The 20210-nt window shown below is 39.1% G+C and overlaps 1 protein-coding gene across 11 annotated transcripts in view; it reads left to right on the top strand.

Annotated features, from left to right (window-relative positions):
* DIS3L2 (DIS3 like 3'-5' exoribonuclease 2) overlaps positions 1-20210 on the top strand; it is a 345001-nt gene that overhangs the window by 15096 nt on the left and 309695 nt on the right. For 3 of the 11 annotated variants that reach the window (XM_070489405.1, XM_014862523.3, XM_070489406.1), the window contains one exon: positions 5149-5243. The exons of the other annotated variants lie outside the window; for them this stretch is intronic. The gene's annotated coding sequence lies outside the window, so the exon portion shown is untranslated. The remainder of the gene's footprint in view (positions 1-5148; positions 5244-20210) is intronic. 11 annotated transcript variants of the gene reach the window in all.

The raw sequence follows: 20210 nt of genomic DNA, 5'->3' as shown, positions 1-20210 counted from the left end.
GATACTATGGTACCTTCCCCAGTTGTGACAGTCAAAAATGTCTCTAGACATTCCCCTATGTCCCTGGGGGAGAGGAGGGGCAAAATTGCCCCCAGTTGAGGACCACTGGTTCTTACATTGGGCGGTCAGGGAAGGCTTTGTTTTGGGAGAAAATTTCATTGTGATTCAGATAAAAATTTCATAGAATGATGAGGTTCTCTTCTATTCAGTTGTTCAGCCAATTGGATCTTTTACCTGACAAGCTGAGATTACAAAATGAATTAAAGAGGCCGGCCCAATGGCACAATGGTTAAGTGCACACATTCTGGTTCTCAGTGGCCTAGGGTTCGCTGGTTTGGATCCTGGGTGCAGACATGGCACCGCTTGGCATGCCATGCTGTGGTGGGCGGGCCACATATAAAGTAGAGGAAAATGGGTGTGGATGTTAGCTGAGGGCTAATCTTCCTCAAAAAAAAAGAAAAAAGAATAACAAATATGGTGCTCAGTGGGAGAACTGAAGAATATGTTGTTTTGGAGAAGCTTATTACAGATGCATAGTCATTATGTTCCTGGGGAAAATTTTGAAATATTTAAAAAATGTACATGATTTATATAAAGAATTAAAAAATAAAAAATAGAACAAAGTTCTGTATTATACAGAGTTTTGTAATTGATTATTAGTGGAGTATAGTAAAAAGGCTATTAATTTTTACATATTGTATTTGGACACTACTGAACTCATACTCTAATACTTTTTCAGTTGATTGTATTGGATTTTCTAGGTAGACAATGATTTCATTTATAAGTGATCATTTTGTCTGTTTTCTAATATTTGTATTACCTCTTGTATATAGTAATGACTAGCTCCTTTATTTTTTTTTTTTAAGATTGGCACCTGAGCTAACATCTGTTGCCAGTCTTTCTTTTTTTTTCTTCTCCTCCTCCTCAAAGCCCCCCCAGTACATAGTTGTATATTCTAGCTGCAGGTCCTTCTGGTTGTGCTATGTGGGCCGCCGCCTCAGAATGGCCTGATGAGCAGTGCCATGTCCGCACCCAGGATCTGAACTAGTGAAACCCTGGGCTGCCAAAGCAGAGTGCGCAAACTCAAACACTCGGCCACGGGGTCAGCCCTTCCTTTAGAACAGTGTGAAATAACACTATCATAGCTGGCACCCTCTTCCTGTTCTTGAGGTTAATAGGAATGCCTCTCGTGCTTCATCATTATTCACAAGTTATTTCTGTTGCTATTTTTTAACTTTTTTCCTTTTTTTTATTTTTAAATTAAGCTTTTTATTTTGAGATACTTGTAGAATCACATGCACTTGTAAGAAATAATACTGGAGAGATCCTGTGTATACTTCACCCAGTTTCCTTTTGTGCAACTATGGTATAATACCACAGCTAGGAAATTGATGTCAGTACAATCCGCCCAGCTGGTTCCGATTTCAGCAGTTTTACTTGTGCTCCTGTGTGTGTGTGTGTGTGTGTGTTTAGTTCTGTCACATCTGTAGATTTGTGTGACCACCACCACAGTCAAGATGCGGAATAGTTCTTCACAAGGAGCTCTCATGCTACCCTTTCAGTAGCTCCAGCCATCTCCCTCCCTCTCTGCCTCTCTGCCTCCTGGCAACCACTAACTCTTCTCTGTCTCTCTGATTTGCCATTTCAAGAATGCTGTACAGATGGAACCATATAGTACATAACCTTTGAGATCGGCTTTTTTCACTCAACATAGTTCTTTTCGATTCATCCAGGTTACTGCTTGTTCCTTTTTATTGTGAGTAGTGTTCCATGGCGTGGGGGTCCCACAGCTCGTTTAACCGTTCTTCTGTGGAAGGACATCTGAGTTGTTTTCACTGTTTGACTATTAGGAATGAAGTTGCTATGAACATTCATGTGTAGGTTTTTGGTGAATGTAAGTTTTTATTTCTTTGGGATACATGCCCATGAGTGCATATACCCTTTACTTAGATTTACCTGTTGTTAACATTTTGCCCCATTTTCTTTATTGTTTGTGTTCTGTCTCTCTCTCTCTGTCTCTCCAGACACACGTATAAACTTTTTTCCTGAACTGCTTGAGAGTAAACTGCGTACATGATTGCCCCTAAATACTATAGTGAGTATTTTCCAAGAATAAGGATATTTTCTTACATACCCAAAGATAAGTTATCAACTTAGTTAATTTATCATTGATACAACTTTGATTATATCTACCATCTGTTACAGTTTGTCAGTTAATCCAGTAATTAATGTCCTTTAGCATCTTTTCCCCTCTAGCACAGGATCTAATGTAGGATCACACATGGTATTTAGTTGTCCTGTTTCTTTTGTCTCTAATCTGGAACAGTTCTAAAGCCTTTCTTTGTCTTTCATGACATTGGTATTTTTGACAAATACAGTCGTCTTTTTTTAAAAAATGGGATGTTCCTCATTTGGTTTGTCTGATGTTTCCTCATGATTAGATTCAAGTTATGTATTATTCTTGGCCTGAATACTGCATAAAAGGTGTTGTTTCCTTGATAAATACATCTCATCAGATTAGAAAAATTTCTTTTTAGTCCTAGTTTACTAAGAAGTCTTAATTAAGAATGGGTGTTGAGTGCACATTGTTAGAGGTTGGAGTTGAGGCCACTGGCTGGTGATGAACTCGCAAGTATAGGTAGGGTGCTACATGAGGGGCTGGGGTCTCTGGCCTGGTGAGTGGAGTTTGCTAGTAATACTTGCTACAGGTTAAAAAAAGGTGTTTGACTTGATCAACGGGCCTTTTGGCTTCTATCCTGATGGTGATTTGGTTCTATTCTGTTATATATGAACAGATTTCAAAATGTGAACCATGCTTGCATTCTTAGAATAAACATTGTATACCATGCATTCATGGTATCTAATTTTTTTAATCTAATGTTGGATTAAATTTTTTATCTTTTTATTCTGGGTTTTGCATTTATGTTCATAAAAATTCTTCTGTATTTCTGTATGTGAAGGAGTGTGTGTTCTGTCTTTGTCAGATTTGGTATCAGCATTATTTAGCCTCATAGAATAAAATGAAAAGTTTTTTTAACGCTCCCCTCCCCAAAGTTTAAATAACATTGAAATTACCTGTCTCTAAAACCATCTGGGCCTGGTGCATTTTGCAGGGTGGATGGATCTTTGTTGGCATTTTCTGGTTCCTTCTCTGGTTAAAGATCTGTTTAGGTTTTTACCTTTTCTTAGGTTATTTCCCTGTCCTGCTTTCCATTGCTCTTAGGATAAAGACCCAGGCTTTGGGGCTGGCCTAGTGGTTGGGTTCGCGCTCTCTGCTTCAGTGGCCCAGGGTTTCACAGGTTTGCATCCTGGGCACGGACCTGGCCCCGCTTGTCAGGCCATGCTGGGGTGGCGTCCCACGTGCCAAGGCTGGAAGGACCCACGACTAAAAATATATACAGCTTTGTGCTGGGTAGCTTTGGGGAGAAGAAGGAAAAATAAAATCTTAAAAAAAAAAAGACCCAGGCTTTGCATTTGTGGTCCTGTACTCTTTATCCTGCCTAAGTGTTGTCACCATTCATCCTTTTATTTCATTACTCAAGCTAGATTTTTCCCTCTTCTTATGTCCATACAGAGTCTTACAATTCTGTTCTTAATTTGCATTTTGAATCTGTCTCCTTTTTTTTCATCCCTGCTGCTGCCTGGACCCTTCCAGTTGTCTTAACAGGTTTCTCAGTCTCCAGTCTCTCCTTCCAAGCCAGCCTCTGCAGTGATCATGGTAAAATTTCAAATCTGATCATGTTAGGGTCAGAATCCTTTGGTAGGTCCAGGGCAAAGCCTTACCCCAGTGCTTCTGATTTGGGTACAAGACTTCTCTTGCCTATCCCTGTTTTCCAACTTCTAGCTTCCATCAGCTCCCCAGCAGTCCCGCTGCACCTCATTACCCAGAATTTCGTTGCCCATGCTCTTCACTGTTTGCTCTCCAGAGCGTGCCCTCTGACCCTCTCCTCAGCCTGGTGCGTTCCTCTTTATCCTTCAGCATTTCTCACAAGCCTTTTTTTTTTTTAAAGATTTTATTTTTTCCTTTTTCTCCCCAAAGCCCCCCGGTACATAGTTGTGTATTCTTCGTTGTGGGTTCTTCTAGTTGTGGCATGTGGGACGCTGCCTCAGCGTGGTCTGATGAGCAGTGCCATGTCCGCGCCCAGGATTCGAACTAACGAAGCACTGGGCCGCCTGCAGCGGAGCGCACGAACTTAACCACTCGGCCACGGGGCCAGCCCCTCTCACAAGCCTTTTTTTGTGAGCCTTCCTGGAGGAGACTTCTTCACCAACAGAATTTATCAACTCCTCTCCATGCAGCTACCTTACCTTTGTCCTTTGTGACTGTAGTTACATTTTATTGAAACTGTTTTTCACATCTCTCTTTTTCTGCTGTATCCTGTGAGCTTTTTAAGGGTGGAGACTGTGTCTTCAACTTTACATGTGTTATTAGCACAGTGCTTGGTACCATAGAGTCTCAGATGTTAGTTGAGTGAGTTCAAGGTGTATTTAGAGGATTGTGAGAAACTAATTTTATTGAAGCAGAGGGTTCTTACAGGAGTATGGAAGATGCTAAGCCAGGGTGGGCCAACAGATTATGATGCAACTTGAGTGTTTGGCTAAGGAGTTTGGACTTTGTTAGCAAGAGGCGTAGAGGAAGGAGGCCAGAGGAGGGAAGGTCATTTATTATTGTGCTACAGAGACTGGTTAAAGTACCAGCATAGTGTTAAGGTTATTTTAGATTTTTTAGTGTGGGTGCTAGTTTAGCAAATAAAGATTGCTGCCAAGGTAAAATAAGTGACCTTAACATTAATAATAGCAAATGCTTATTGAGTGCTTGCTATCCGCCGGGCACTGTTCTGAGAACTTTTCATATATGACCTCGTTTAGTACTCAAGACAGCTCTGCAAGGGAGGTTTTATTACTGGCTCTTTTAGATGGTGAAACAGGCATCAAATAATTTACCCAAAGCCACAGCTTTTAAGTGGTAGAACCTGGGCATTTGGCTGCAGAAGCCTCTTAACCACTGCAGTCTTCTGTTAATCTTCTAGCTTATTGTAGTAGCACTTGGCCTTCCAGAAATTGGCATTTTAACCTTGAACTAAGAACCGGGCAAACTATTTTCCATATTAGCTGACATCAGCAAGTATTATTTGATTTGTTTTACAGTGGATGATCCATTTTGTGATGGCTTCAAATGTTTCCTCTGATGCCTCAAGTGGGAGCTAAAATTAAGCGTATTCTGCATCTGGTTAGCATTTAAGGTACTTTTTGAAATTATAAAATATTTGAAATGAAGTTTTAAATATCAAACAGCTGGTTATCCTAGCAAGTTAGAAATAAGAGTTTAGAGGAAACCCTGTTAAGTTGTCCGGCCCATGTCCTTCAGGCCAGGTAAGGATTGTTTCTTCCAGCACTTTCTTCAGTGCTTGGTCCAGTTTTTGTTAATTGTCTCAAAGAAAGAGCTCCACTATCCCTGAAGGCAGGCAGTTCTTTATCTCTCATCTGTCTAGGAGTTTTACTTTGTAATTAGATGTGGAGATTAAAATGTGCTTTATTCTTTCTAAGTTTGTTTGAAGGTCACTGCCATCCGAAGTAATACAAAATACATGTGTATGCATTTGCCAAGGTTACATTTGCTGTGGGAATCCAAACTTTGAATTTCTTCACATCTGAATTAATGAAATGTGCACAAAGGCTTGGTATGAATATAGGTTTTATATTTTACGTGCATCTCGAGGTAGCAAGATCTTAGCTATATAGCTTCCTTGTAAATGACAAGTTGAACGCTGGCAGCCTGAAGTTTGAAATAATCTAAGATTCTGAACTTTGCCATGGAGCTGATGTCCCATGCTCTGCTCCTCTACTCAGGAGGTCTGTGTCAGCTCTGGGAAACTGGAGCTCTCGGGTGGAAGTGGAGACCCAGCTTATTTCCCTGGGGCCTGTAGACCTCAGGTTTGTTTTGTCTTCCTGAGAAGCAGAGATTCCAGTGCTGCTGTTTTGAGTTCTTTTTTTTCTTTTTCTTTCTTTCTTTCTTTTTTTTTTTTTTGGTGAGGAAGATTGGCCCTGAGCTAACATCTGTGCCCATCTTCCTCTATTTTGTATGTGAGACACCACTGCCACAGCATGGCTTGATGAGCAGTGTGTAGGTCTGTTCCTGGGATCCAAACCTGTGAACCCCAGGCCTCTGAAGCAGAGTATGTGAACTTAACCACTACGCCACCAGGCAGGCCCCTGAGTTCTCTTTTTGAAGCAGCAAGGAGAAGAAATGCCACATGTCTGTCTGAGTTGCGTTTCAATCCTTTTGAAATTATTTTGGTGGTTTTTTTTAGATTGTCTTATTTCTCTGCTGTCTTCCTGAAGTTATTAACTATTAAATCCATGCTCATGCACTTGTGGGTGGTAGAGATTTTTATCTGCGAAGTGTAGAATTTTGAAAAGCTGCCTACGCGAGAGTCACCATCTTTCAAACTCATTCCCGCTGAATGGTGTGAATCTGGAACATAATTTCTCTACAGAAAGGAGTAGTGTGTCTTTGGAGGGCCTCTCTCAGGTCGCTCAGTACAGGACAGTCAGCTGACAGATCAGATCTAACATCGGCAGGTTGGCTTAGGGGTCATTAAGGTTTCCCCATCTTTCTCTCTGTGGTCTGGATTTGGTCTTAGTCATTTTGCTATTGAGAATTTTGTGTCCTGCATTCCTCTAGGTGCCTTGAATAATGCTAGAACTCTTGTTCGTGACTTTGAGGGGACAGCATAGCTGCTTGTAACTGTGCTTGTCTTCCTCTGGGAGTGTTCTGCTAGACATGACGGGGAGCTTGTGTTGTAGGCAGAACATGGTCCTTAGCGAGGCCTTACCTCACTTGGGGCTGAACGAGTCTGTAGGTAGTAAATTCCAGATTTTTGTGGCTGCAGCCCTGAGAGTAGGCGTTGGTGTACCAACACTCTTCCAAGAAGAAAGTAATGCTGTAACTGGGAGATTTTTTTTTTTTTTAAATAAAGAACTAATATGGAAGCCAGGTTGATATTAATCTCTTGTGTAAAATAAGAAAATAGTTTTCATGGAAACTGACATTTTATTTGAAATAATATGAACCTAGGGAAAACTTTCAATTCCTGTATGTTTTAGTCACTTTGTTCAGTTGATTATAGATTCTGAAAGTCGCATATTTTTCCAAATTGCCATGGTAAAATTGGCCGTGTGGGTAAGCTGTGCAATTCTTTTTTCTTTGTCTTACTAGGTTTGAGGTTAGTGTCTGTGGGTAGATGATGGCTTCGATTACCATTTGAATTATGCATAGAGCTGGTGCATGAGTTGTTTTTCAGGTCTATTAGTAAACAGCTGCTTCTGTGTCACAGCATGAAATTGGGATTACACCTGTGTGATAACCTTGCTTCATAAAATTTATGCTTTATGTAAGTAAAGGCCCTAAGTGATGATAGTAGTTATTGCTGAATAGAATAGTTTGCCATTTATGACCTGTAATTTAGAGTTTTTAAAAGGGAATTTAAAATCTTCCTACGTGCTTAAGTATAGTTTAGTACATGTATGTGTATATGGGAGAGATGAGTGTGTGTGTAGGAGTACGTGAAATAATGTTGGCTATTAATTGGTAATTATTGAATTTGAATGATGAGCGTGCATTCATTACATCATTGTTTCTACTTTTTATATGTTTTTAAATTTCCAAAGGAAAAAGATAAAAAAGTCTCCCCAAAAAGTAATGAAGAAATGTGGTAAGATCCTAGAAAGACTTTATTTGGTAGCACAGACTAGGAGTTAATGAAATTCATGTCATGATTTCTGGTACCTTCTAGGGTGGCTTTTTCAGTGCTGCTGAAGTACTGTGCTGAATTATTTCAGGAGAGAGAATATTATTTTATACTGTTATTGCCAAGTTTGTTGGTCACAGCAGAGATATTCCAGTGTGACCACTCACACATTCTGAAAATAAAACCCTTTGTTTTTTTATAAGACACTTTCTTTTGGTATTTGGAGCTGAGCAAAAGTTCTGACACCAATGGGTGCCTTCCTGTGCTTCTTTAGATTCTGATTTCCAATAATGAAATGAATTTTTTATTTAGTCCCTATTCTTTTAGATTTCACAAGTTTCTCTGTCTGTTCCTTCCCCTACTGGATGCAGAGAGATTTCTTTTGGTACTTGTGTTTGACCTGAGCCTTTTATTGCTTTGTCTAGAATTTGTCTCCAAAGTCTGCACATTTATCCCAAAAAGAGAAGATAGGATAAATTTCAGGGGGTTGAAAGTGCCAATTGGTAGGAAAGTCTTTAAAGCATAAGAAGTAATCTTATTCATTCCAATTTAGTAATTCTGTTAATGACTTTAATTGTAGTAATAAAATAGTGGAGAGAAACATGAGATTGAATTTATAATATAATCCTGTAAAAAGAAATGAAGCTATTTGTTGAAAAATGAATCAGGTTCCATCTCACAACATTTTGGGATCTTAAATTTGAGAAAGCCCTGGGTGATCTCTTTTGATTTTGGTTTTGTATGCTGCCTCATTGGAAATCTTACATTTGTTGTGTTATTTATGACTAGAACTCTGGTACTTCAGTGACATAAAGATGATTCTATTCTGTCTTTATTGGACAGGGAAATGATACTTAGATCCACCCTAGGGATATCCTATTAATGCACTTCTTGCCTTTTCTGAATTACTCCTATGTATTATCAAGATGTGAAAATATTAAACTGCAGAATTTGGATAAATCTTATAATAGGCACTGAGATTCTAGGGTGTTATATGAATTTATAAAAGAATTTCATAAGCAGAGGAAAGACAGTTCAATTGTCTTTAAGGGCTTTCTTAAATTCTGGGATATGGAAAAATGTTTTAGAATTTTGAGGACAGTTTTTATTATTATCTTTTAAAATTAGAGTTGAGAAACATTACACAGACTTTTCATTCTTTTTCTTTAGTGTCAAGGTATATTGCCAAACTCTGTCTTTTTAATTCCCATTGTGACGTTAGGCCATGGTAAGTTATCATCATGTTGTCAAAACATTTATTAACTGTCTACTTTGTAGGGCACTGTGTAGAAACAGGCATAGGACTCCGGCTCTTCAGTAGTTTATGGCTGTTGAGGAGTAACAGGGCAGCTCTTTTAACTACTTCATTCAGTAAACACTTCCTGAGTGCCTGCTGTGTGTCAGCCCTACTAGGCCCTGGGGATACAGTGGTGACCAGATGGACAGGTCCCCACGCTCTTGGAGCTTATGTCTTAGGATCTTAATACTTAATGTGCTGAATGCCTAATTGCTCAGGACTTTACAAGGGAGATATTACTTTGTTCTGGTATGTTAGGAAAGTCTGTATTGAGAGGGTAGGACTTGAGCTGGACAGGAAGTAGAATGTTTATTTCGCAGTGCATATGCTGTGGAATCTGCTGTAAAGGGTTTTGTGGTCAAATAAACATGGAAAACAGCATACTATGGGATTGTGGAGAAGGGATCCCAAGAGCTAGAGAAATTAGGTGAGGTTCACAGAAGGGAGAGGATATGAAGTTTGAGCTGTTCTTTAATGGGTACAATTTTAAGAGTGCAGTTGGAGTAGAGGGAGAGTGCCCTGTGTGAACTTGAGGAGTACAGGACATGTTATGGAAGGAGTACTGGTCAAAACGTCCCCATCCCCATGCCTCTCCTCCCCTCATAGAAGCTATCGCTCATCCTTGGCCCACTTTCTCAACTCTTCCTATCAGTATTTTACAGACTCAGGTTTGCCCCTTAATGAAAGTAATAGCAACAACAATAAATGGAAGCTATCTTTTGATTCTGCCCCTCCCTCTTCATAGCCAAACTTCACAAGAGTCAGCTGAATTCATTTGTTCTATGTCCTCCCTGTCCATTAATGCCTCAGCTAATTTCTCTTTGGTGGTTATTCCCATTGCTTCACTAAAACAGCTCTCACCAAGCTCCCTGTGACATCCATGCTGCTAAGTCTACTGAACACTTAATTCTTTATCTCGCTTGTTTTATTGCCCACTACCTTCTTGAAACCTTGGTTTTCTTGACATCACACTCTCCCGTTTCCTCTTGTATCTCCTTCAGAGGAGACCGTTCCTTCTCCATCTTTGCAGCTTTGATTTCCTTCTCCCTGGCTCTTGAACTTTGGGGCTCCTCAAGTCTCAGTCGTAGGCTCCTTCTCTTTTTACTCCATACTCTCTCCCTAGACTGATCTCATCTGTGTTCACGACTTCAGTTACTATTTGTTCTCTGGTGACTCCCAAATTTGGTCTCAGCCCAGATATTGTCAGAGCTCCTGACTTTTATATCCAGCTGTCTTTTGATATCTTCTGTTGGTTTGCAAAGTCACCTCACACTCAGAGTGTCCAATACTGGGCTGATGATCTCTACCCCCCCACCCTAATCCAGTACTCCTGTCCCAGGGAATGTCCTTATCCTCCATCCAATTATATAAGCCAGAAAATATGATCATCTGCTTTCCCTCACTCTTTTTTTTTCTTCTTCTTCTCCCCAGAGCCCCCCAGTGCATAGTTGTATATTCTAGTTGTAGGTCTTTCTGGCTCTGCTATGTGGGACGCCACCTCAACATGGCCTGATGAGTGATCCCATGTCCATGCCCAGGATCTGAACTGGCGAAACCCTGGGCTGCCGAAGTGGAACGTGCAAACTTCACCACTCGGCCACGGGGTGGCCCCTTCCCTCACTCTTCATGTCCAGTCCATCACCGTGTTTTGTTGATTTGGCCTTCTAAGTATTTCTTTTTCTTTTTGTCAGTAGCATAATTTTTCACATGGACTGCTCAAATAGCCTCTTAAATGGAGACTGTATTCATTCTTGTCTCCCTATCTCCAACCCATTTTCTATCCTGAAGCTAGAGGGATTTTATCAGACTGTAAATCTGATCATGTCACCCTCCTGATTGAAACACTTCAGTATCTCCCCATTGTTGATAAAAAACCCAAAATTCTTAATATACCCAGCAAGTTCCAGCATGGTGTGGCCCCTGCTTTCCCTCCAGCCTAATCTTACCCTACTTTCCCCTTAGTTCTCTAAGCTGTAACCACATTACTTGAGTGTGTTACATACCCTCCTACTCCAGGGTATGAATTTCAGTTTACGCATCAATTACACATCAATTTGTGTAATTGTTTGATTAACAACCTCTTATTTATTTATTTACTAATTTTTTTAATGCCTTTTTTTTTGATGAGGAAGATTGACCCTGAGCTAACATCTGTTGCCAATCTCCCCGTTTTTTTCCCTTTTTTTCTCCCTCAAGCCCCAGTGCATAGTTGTGTATCCTAGTTGTTGGTTATTCTAGTTCCTCTATGTGGGATGCTGCCACAGCGTGGCTTGATGAGGGGGTATGTAGGTCTGCGGCCAGGATCTGAATTGGCGAACCCTGGCTGTGGAAGTGGAGCACGTGAACTTCACCACTTGGCCACAGGGCTGGCCTCTGATTAACATCTTTCTTCCACCCTAGACTGTAACCTTCGTGAGAGGAGGGACTGAGTCTCTTTCTTCTTTTTTCCATTATATTCCTTAGGTCCAAGCATAGTACCTGGTCCAGTGTAGGAGCTCAATACATTTTTGTTAAATGAGTGAGTTAATGAACAAGCGAATGTTTCAGTCAAAATCATAGGATATGAGAGGATGTGTGAAGTGACAGAAAAGTAGCAAGTTATGTTAGCAGATGCTGAAGGACACTCTGAGTTAGTGGCATAAGTTTTAAGTAGGCAGTGACATGATCAGAGCCACACGTTAGGAAGGGTAAACTGGCTGTGGGATTCAGGGCTCGATCTGAAGGAGTTGGGGCTTGAAGCAGAAGAAGCTGTTGGTATAGGAGAGAAGCAGTAGCAATACCAGAACAATGACAGAGACTGTTGGAGACTAGAGAGAGAAAAGGATGGCATCTGAGTGATTGTTGCAGATGGATAGAGGTGACAAAATTTCAATGTTTTATTATTTCAGTCTCTTAAATTCAATGTTTCATTTTTCCTTGGGAAATGGTGGAATTTTTCACAAAGTTTATTTAGCAGGCACTTTGCTAGGCTTTGGGATTGCAGAAGTGAATAAAATATTTCATAATCTAAGTCATACATTTTTCAGTATAACTGTTTTTAAACTTAGTTTAAAACTATATAGCCCTAAATTCCACTAAGAGTTATAATACTTTACAAGTTAGAGAAGGATTTGGGAGCTAGAGTTCAAGGTGTGATATGGCATCAGCTTTGTTCTGATATATCAGATGCTTTTTTTCTTTATCAGTAACTGTTGATTGATGCCAGCAGGCCCAGAATTAGCCCTGAGAGTCTGAAACTCTTAAGTTTTAATTCTCTAGAGATTTTCACAAAGATCCTAAAATGATAGTTTGTAGGTAAATGTTTAGCCAATGTCGTTCATTAAAATGAAATAATTATATATAAGTCCTTCCCACCTGTCCAGTTTACTGCTTAAGGATAAAAGAGTGAACTCAGATTCTAATTACGCTCTTTGGTCTTCTGAGAAGAGCTCTGATGTTCAACATGTTGAGTAAAAATTTCCTAAGTTGTCATTCAGCTATGCCAATGACCAGATCCCTAGAAATGAAAAAAAAAATAAGTTTATCTATTTTTTTCTTTTATTTTATGGATGATGCTTTTGGTGTCATGTAGTCTGAGTTAATTCGGAGTTAATTTTTGTGTGAGGTGTGAGGTTTAGATCAAGGTTCATTCTTTTGTCTATTGATGCCCAGTTGCTCCCGCACCATTTGTTGAACAGACTCCCTTTTCTCCCTTGAATTGCTTTTGCACCTACGTCAAAAATCAATTTGGCATGTTTGTATGGGTCTATTTCTGGGTTCCCTATGTTATTCCATTGGTCTACATGTCTGTCACTCTGAAAATACCTCACTATCTTGATTTCTGTAACTACATAGCATAAAATTGGATAGTGTATTCCTCTAACTTTATTCTTTTCCCCCCATTATTTTGGTTAGTCTAGTTCTTTTGCATTTCCATATAAATTTTCAGATAAGCTTGTCTATATCTACAAGAACTCTTGGGATTCTGATAGGAATTGTGTTAAATTTAAAGATCAGTTTGTGGAGAATTGACCTCTTTTACTATGTCCTAGTCTAGTCTCTGTATCTTATCACTTCAGGTGAAATGTAGGCATCTTACCACCATTTAGGCCCCTTTACCCTCCCTACTTTATAATTAGTTGTTGTAAATATCTCCTTTATATACATTGAGAACCACACCAGACAATATTATACTTTTTTTTTTTAAAGATTTTATTTTTTTCCTTTTTCTCCCCAAAGCCCCCTGGTACATAGTTGTATATTCTTCGTTGTGGGTCCATCTAGTTGTGGCATGTGGGACGCTGCCTCAGCGTGGTTTGATGAGCAGTGCCATGTCCGCGCCCAGGATTCGAACCAACGAAACACTGGGCCGCCTGCAGTGGAGCACGTGAACTTAACCACTCAGCCATGGGGCCAGCCCAGACAATATTGTACTTTTAACCATCTAATGTAATTTTAAAAACTCAGGAGGAGAAACATAGTTTAGTTCATTTGTCTTTAAAGTTATCCATCAACATTAGTTACTTTTTACTCCTAAAAGTTCTATTTACTTCTTTTAAAATTTGTCTTTTCATAAGCTTCTTTCACTTTGTGTTTTTTCTCTAATTTCTTTATGCACATTATAGTTTTAAAATAGTGTATATTTGTCATTTTTATGATATGAAATTACTTTGCACCACATTTTGCTGTTTTTTTCTGACTCAATCTTGATGGCTCTCTTCTTCATGTGTTTTTTAAGCGTTTATCATGCTTTTGGCTGTGGGAATATTCTGAGGTGAATAGTTCTGAGAGAATTTCTTGGGTTCAGCCAGCACCCCGGGACACTACCAATGTAGGGTCACTTTAAGTTAGTGTCTGTGCCTGGGGTTAGCGTGACTGCACTGCATGAGTGCAAGCCCGTGTTTATGAATCTTCCGGGGAAACTCTCCTGTGCCCCCAGTTGGAGCTCCTGCCAAAACAGACACATTTCTTGATTGTTTTTCTTCCTCAGTAGGTGTATTTTTGTCTAGCTCACCTTCTCACTGAGTTGGTTGCCCTTTTAGGGTCTTGATTTTTTGCAGAGGGGCTAGTTTCCACTTGCTTGCATTTCATATGGTCAGGGCCTCATCTCCTGTTCCCCTGCAGGTTTAAACTGCAGGCCTCTTGGTACTGTCACCAGGATGTACTCCCACGGTCTCTGTAACTTCAGCTTCTGCTTATTCTGAGTTCTAGCTCTCACTTGATTTTTAGCTCTGGGAATTTTCTTTTCTCTCTTGAGAGCTCAGCTGTGCTCTCAGATTGATAATATTTTGTTCAGCAGTTGTAATAATTTGGTATCAGAAGTTTTTTCAGAATAGTTACTCCACTGTGTTACCAGAAATAGAAGTTTCTGACACATTGTTCTGTAGATCATAGATTGGTAGGTTGGGAAGCCACTCTTGGTTCCTTCCGAACTAGTTACTTGGGACAAAAGTTGCTTGCTGTCTTTCAGGAGGGGCTGTGGCTGTGACACTTAAAAGGAAGGAGTACAGGCATCTTTAGCACTGCTGTCATGTCTGTCAAGGAAGTAGAGGCTCAAGAAGAGGGGGAATATTCCACTGTGTCACGTGCTACAGCGAGGTCAAGTAAGATCAAGACTGAAAGTTGACAGTGGGATTTCACAATCGGGAGGTCTTTGCCAGAACGGTCTCCAAGGAATGGAGGGGAAGAAGCCTATTGTGGTTTTAATCTCTGGGAGGATGGTCCTTAGTCCAGGCAATTCCCATTTTTCTCAGAAAGAATGACTTATTGTTTATCAGTATGTGGCTGTTTATTTTATATTCTTTTATTTTAATTCTCTCTGGGTTCCAACCCTGCTTTAGATAGAGTAGCTCCATCTTTCGTGGAAACTGGAGTTACTCATAGAGCATATGACCTATCCCGTGTGTAGCTATCCTTAAAGCTTTCCTTTATATTTCCTCAAATGAGGCAATCGGAAGACAGAACTGAAGAGAGAAGAGCTGAGCTGGAGTGTTAAAGTAAGAGAAAGAATGTATGAGATATTGCCAGATTTAACATGAAGTTTCTTGTTATGTAGAGTTTCTAAAAATTATCATGAAAAATTTCAGACATACAAAAACTAGAAAGAGTAGTTCATCAACCTTCATTTGCCCATTTCCCAAATCAAGAATTTTTGCGCATTTGCCTCATTTGACCCCCCTTTTTTTTTTAAAGATTTTTAAAAATATTTTTAAAGATTTTTTAAGATTGGCACCTGTTGCCAATCTTTCTGTTTTTCCCGCTTTTTCACCCCAAATCCCCCAAGTACATAGTTGTATATTTTAGTTGTGGGTCCTTCTAGTTGTGGCATGTGGAATGTTACCTCAGAGTGGCCTGACGAACAGTGCCACGTTGGTGCCCAGGATCCAAACCGATGAAACCCTGGGCCACCAAAGCGGAGTGCATGAACTTAACCACTTGGTCATGGGGCTGGCCCCTGCCCCTTTTTTATTACTCTTTCCTTTGCAGAAATATTTTAAAGAAATCCCTGACATTTATTGTACATATACATACATACACATATATATGCTATGCAGTATGGAAATTGTCATACACAGTCACACTGCCATTATCACCCTTGATGCACAATTGACAATTCTTTAGTATCATCTGCTATCTACTATACTGAGAGTGTTAATGAGGCCTTTTTTTTTTTTTCTAAGCTCTTTGAACATGCTGAGATTGTTTCTCATTTGTTCTCTTTGCACTTATCATGCCCTCTGCCAAGAAGGCCCTACCCTGAGACCTTCCCATGGGGACTTCTCATCTTAGTTCCAAATTATCTTCTCAGTAGAGACTTCTAATCGCCGAAGCTAATGTCCTCTTTCCCCATGCCATGTTTCACTATCTCATCACTCTGTTTCACTGCCTTGTTGTCTGTTTACTTGTTTGTCTTCTCCACCTCCTAGATTGTAAGTACCGTTAGAGTAGGGACCTTGTTGGTCATGTTGTGTTTATTGCTCTGTGCCCAGAGCATGACGAGGTCCTAGCATATTGTAATGAAGTACATGTTTAGAAACAAGTCAGCTATTAGATTAATAAGAGAAGATTCCAAAGTTTTCTTAGTATTTTATAACCATTGTCTCTTCCTACAACTGATTCCTATTCCAGAGCTTTTCTTTTCTCAGGAGCTTTAACCAACAGCTGTGTTTGCAAAAAGTGCTGGGTTGTTGTCCCTTTCAGGACATTTAATCTTTTAAATCCTCAAAATATTTTGTAAAATATAAGTGAGTAAAGTTACTTCTGACCTGTTGAGAGGCAGTGTTTTTTACTGACATAACTCTTGTTTGAGATCACTTTATTTGAGCTTACACTTATAAATCTGTTTTAGCCCATAAGAAACAGGATGGAAGGATCTTATAGTGCACATATCCTTTAGCTGATTATTTGAACTTCTTTTATTTAGTACATCATTTGTAGTCCACGTTTGGGGGTGTTTTTTACTTGTTATATTGTCAGTTTGTTGGGAGTGTTCTTTAGTGTGAGAAGAAAATGTAACTCAATAAACAGATGTGATTTTATAATTAAAGTCTTGGATTCTTTTTGAAAATGTAGAATTTCAGACTAGCTGAAAAGATGCAAGAATGGTACAAAGAATTACTCTGTACTCTTTGCCAGATTCCCCAGCATTAACATTTTACCACATTTACTTTAACGTCCCTCTCCACTTGCCCTTTTTTTTTGAGCTGAGTAAGTTGTAGACACTCAAAACAAAGTCATTCTCTTTTATAACCATTGTACAGTGATCAAAAGCAGGAAATTAGCATTGATATAATACCATTAGCTAATCTATATATCTTACTCAAATGTCGTCAAGTTTCCTGTCATGTCACTGGATCACAGGTTGCATAGGGTTGTCATGTGTCTTTAGTTTCCATTAATCTGGAACAGTTTTTCCTATCATGAATTTAACATTTTTGAAGATTACAGGCCAGTTATTTTGTAGCAGGTCCGTCAATTTGGGTTTAACTAATGTTTCACAAGTGACATGATTTTCTTAATGTCTCATATCAGAAGCCATATTTGTCCCATTACAGATGTTTTCTTTGATCACTTGGTTAAGGTGGTCTGCCAGTTTTCTCCACTGTCAGGGTATGCTTTCCTCATTATATTTAATAAGTATCTTTGAGGGTCTTTTGAGATTATTTAATATTCTATTATTCCTGAAATTTTTTTCCACTAGTTTTAGCATCCATTGATGAATCTGCATTAATCATGATGATGATGATGATCAATGGTAATTTTCTAATTCCATAATTTTTCTACATTTGTTATTTGGGATTCTGAGGTAGGGAAGAGCTACCCCCATTTCATTTTATTTATTTCTTTGTTTTCATCAGTATGGACTCATGGATTTTTTTATTTAATAGGCTATAATCCATTATCATTAAAAAATTTTGGTACTTAAATTGTCATTTATTTGGCCGGTAGGAGCCTTTTCAACTGGCTCTTGTGAACTTTTGACATGTCCCCACCACTTTCTTAGTGTTTCCTTACTTTCTGGAACAACAAGATATTCTAGACCAGGGCTTGGCAAACTTTTTCTGTAAGTAGCCAGATAGTAAATATTTTTGGCTTTGCTGGCCATACGGTCTCTGTTGCAACTACTTAACTCCACCCTCACAGTGGGAAAGCAGCCATAGACAATTTGTAAAATAATGAGCATGGCTGTGTTCCAATAAAACTTTATTTACAAAGACAGGTGGCTGGCTGGATTTGTCCTCTGGGCTATAGTTTGCCAATCCCTCCTCTAGGTTCATATTGTACCTTCCCTATTCCAATCTCAGAATTGGCCATTTTTCTAAGGAGGCTTGGTTCCTTTTAATATGAATGATATTTAGAAACTGAGTTCTGAGCATGAGATATGCTCATTGCTACTGGGATGTCATTGATTCAAGACAGAGCTAGGTAATATAAGAATATATACATGTATACTTGTATATATATGTGTGTGTGTTTATGTGTACAGACATCTATATTTCTACGTCTATCTATCTATACAGTCATGTGCTGCATGACAATGTTTTGGTCAGTGATGGATCACATATGCAACAGTGGTCCCATAAGAGTAGAACCATATAGCCATGTAGTAGGCTGTACCATCTAGGTTTATGTAAGTGCACTCTGTGATGTTCACACACTGATGAAATCACCTAACAACACATTTCTCAGAATGTATCCTTGTTAAGCGATACATGACTGTATATATCATAAACCATTGTTAATAGTGAGATCTCCAATTCCATTTTAATACCACAGGGTTTGTTCTAGCTGTTCCACTTTCTGTATTTGTAATTTCTTTCTCCAACATTGACCAACCTGACTCCTCTTATCTGCAATATATATACTTGTTTGTTCAATCCTAGAATGTACAGAAAGTTTTAGAATTACTAACCCATATCTCTGAAAAACTAACCTATTAGAGTTTAATTTTTATTTACACTTCTTTTTTGTTTTTAACCTTAGGGTTCAGTTATATACTGTGCTCAAAAGTTACTTCGGTGTTCTCTCCCCTCCCTTTAGTAGGTTGTGTTTTTCATTTTAAATATAGTTAGGGTCATTTAGTTTATTTTTGCATTGCATTTTAGGCTATTTCTCCCATTCTTATTTTATTTCATATTGCTTTTTTGGAGTATATAAAACATGAATGTGGTTTCAAAATTCAAAATGTACAAAAAGGCTTATACAGTGAGGTGTTATTCCACATCTATTTCTTTTACCCAGGTTTCACCTGCCTCCTTTTCACCCTCTTCCCACCTACCCCATGTATGTAACTATTCTGCTAGTTCTCATTTACTGTTCTGTGTGTCTTTTTGCACAATGAGTGTATGTGTTTGTAATTCTTGTTTTTTCTTCTTTGTTACATAAAAGGAAGCATACTATAGATAATTTATCCTGTAATTAATTCACAAGCTCATAAGTTGATCAAGTTCAAACATTTATTTTTTAATTCTTTTAATCTTTAAAATTTTAATTTATTTTTTAATTTTTTGAGGAAGATCAGCTCTGAGCTAACATCTGCTGTCAATCCTCCTCTTTTTGCTGAGGAAGACTGGCCCTGAGCTAACATTCATGACCATCTTCCTCTGCTTTCTATGTGGGACACCTACCACAGCATGGCCTCTCAAGTGGTGCCATGTCCACACCTGGGATCTGAACTGGTGAACCCCGGGCCGCTGAAGCGGAACGTGTCCACTTAACCGCTGTGCCACCGGGCCGGCCCCAAGTTAGAACATTTCTGTGTGGCGAAATGAGTGGCTTCAGCTGAATCAAGTTACTGGAGGGGCGAGTAGAAACTTCATCAGGTTATGGTCGAGTTGAGCCAAGAACAAGAAGCAGACCAGGCTCACACAGGCGTTCTGCCTTGGGTTAACAAGATAATAAATACTTTGGGAGCAGAAATCTTGGTGATATCATTCTATCTCTTGATACTGCACTAATCTAGACTGTTGTCCTCTAATCTAGAGATTGCCCTCCATGCGTGATGCACAGTTGCCATCCTGGGATCTTCTTTCTCTGTCATCTTGGAAATTACCTTCGTACTTCTTTTGTACTGTGTTTCCTCCTCATTGTATCCCATGGCATCCTCTTTCTTAGTTTACTTTGTCATTTTGGTGGAGCACATCCGTTAGTAGCTTCATAAGAAAGAATACGTGAAATTTTTTTAGATCTGCCCTTCTGAAAATGTCTTTATTCTACCCCGATACTTGATTATTAGTTTGACTGCATATAGAATTCTAGGTTAGAAATAATTTTCCTTAAATTTTTCTTTACTGTTTTGTTGAAGTGTAATTTACATACATTAAATATTTCCAATGCTTAACATTCGTTCCTAAAGATCCAGTTTGTGCTCTAGTATCATTTCCCTTCAGCCTGAAGAACTTCCTTTGGTATTTCTTGTAGTTCAGGTCTGCTAGTGATGGATTGTCTTGGTTCTCCTTTATCTGAAAAGTGTCTTTATTTTGCCTTCATTCCCGAAGGATATTTTTGCTGGATATAGAATTTAGGGTTAATAACTCTTCCTTTTACTTTTAGAGATATTTTTCCACTGTCTTCTGGCTGCCATAAAAGAGGATGATAAAAAGATGTTTCAGGAGTGCTGACAGTGTTCCACTGTCTTCTGAATGCCTTGAAAGAAGATGGCAAGAAATCTGCTGCCATTCAAA

The sequence above is a fragment of the Equus asinus genome, chromosome 19, assembly GCF_041296235.1.
Source record: "Equus asinus isolate D_3611 breed Donkey chromosome 19, EquAss-T2T_v2, whole genome shotgun sequence".
NCBI classification, from domain to species: domain Eukaryota; kingdom Metazoa; phylum Chordata; class Mammalia; order Perissodactyla; family Equidae; genus Equus; species Equus asinus.
The sequence above is the reverse complement of the archived record's forward strand: the minus strand, read 5'-3'. Positions and strand labels throughout refer to the sequence as shown.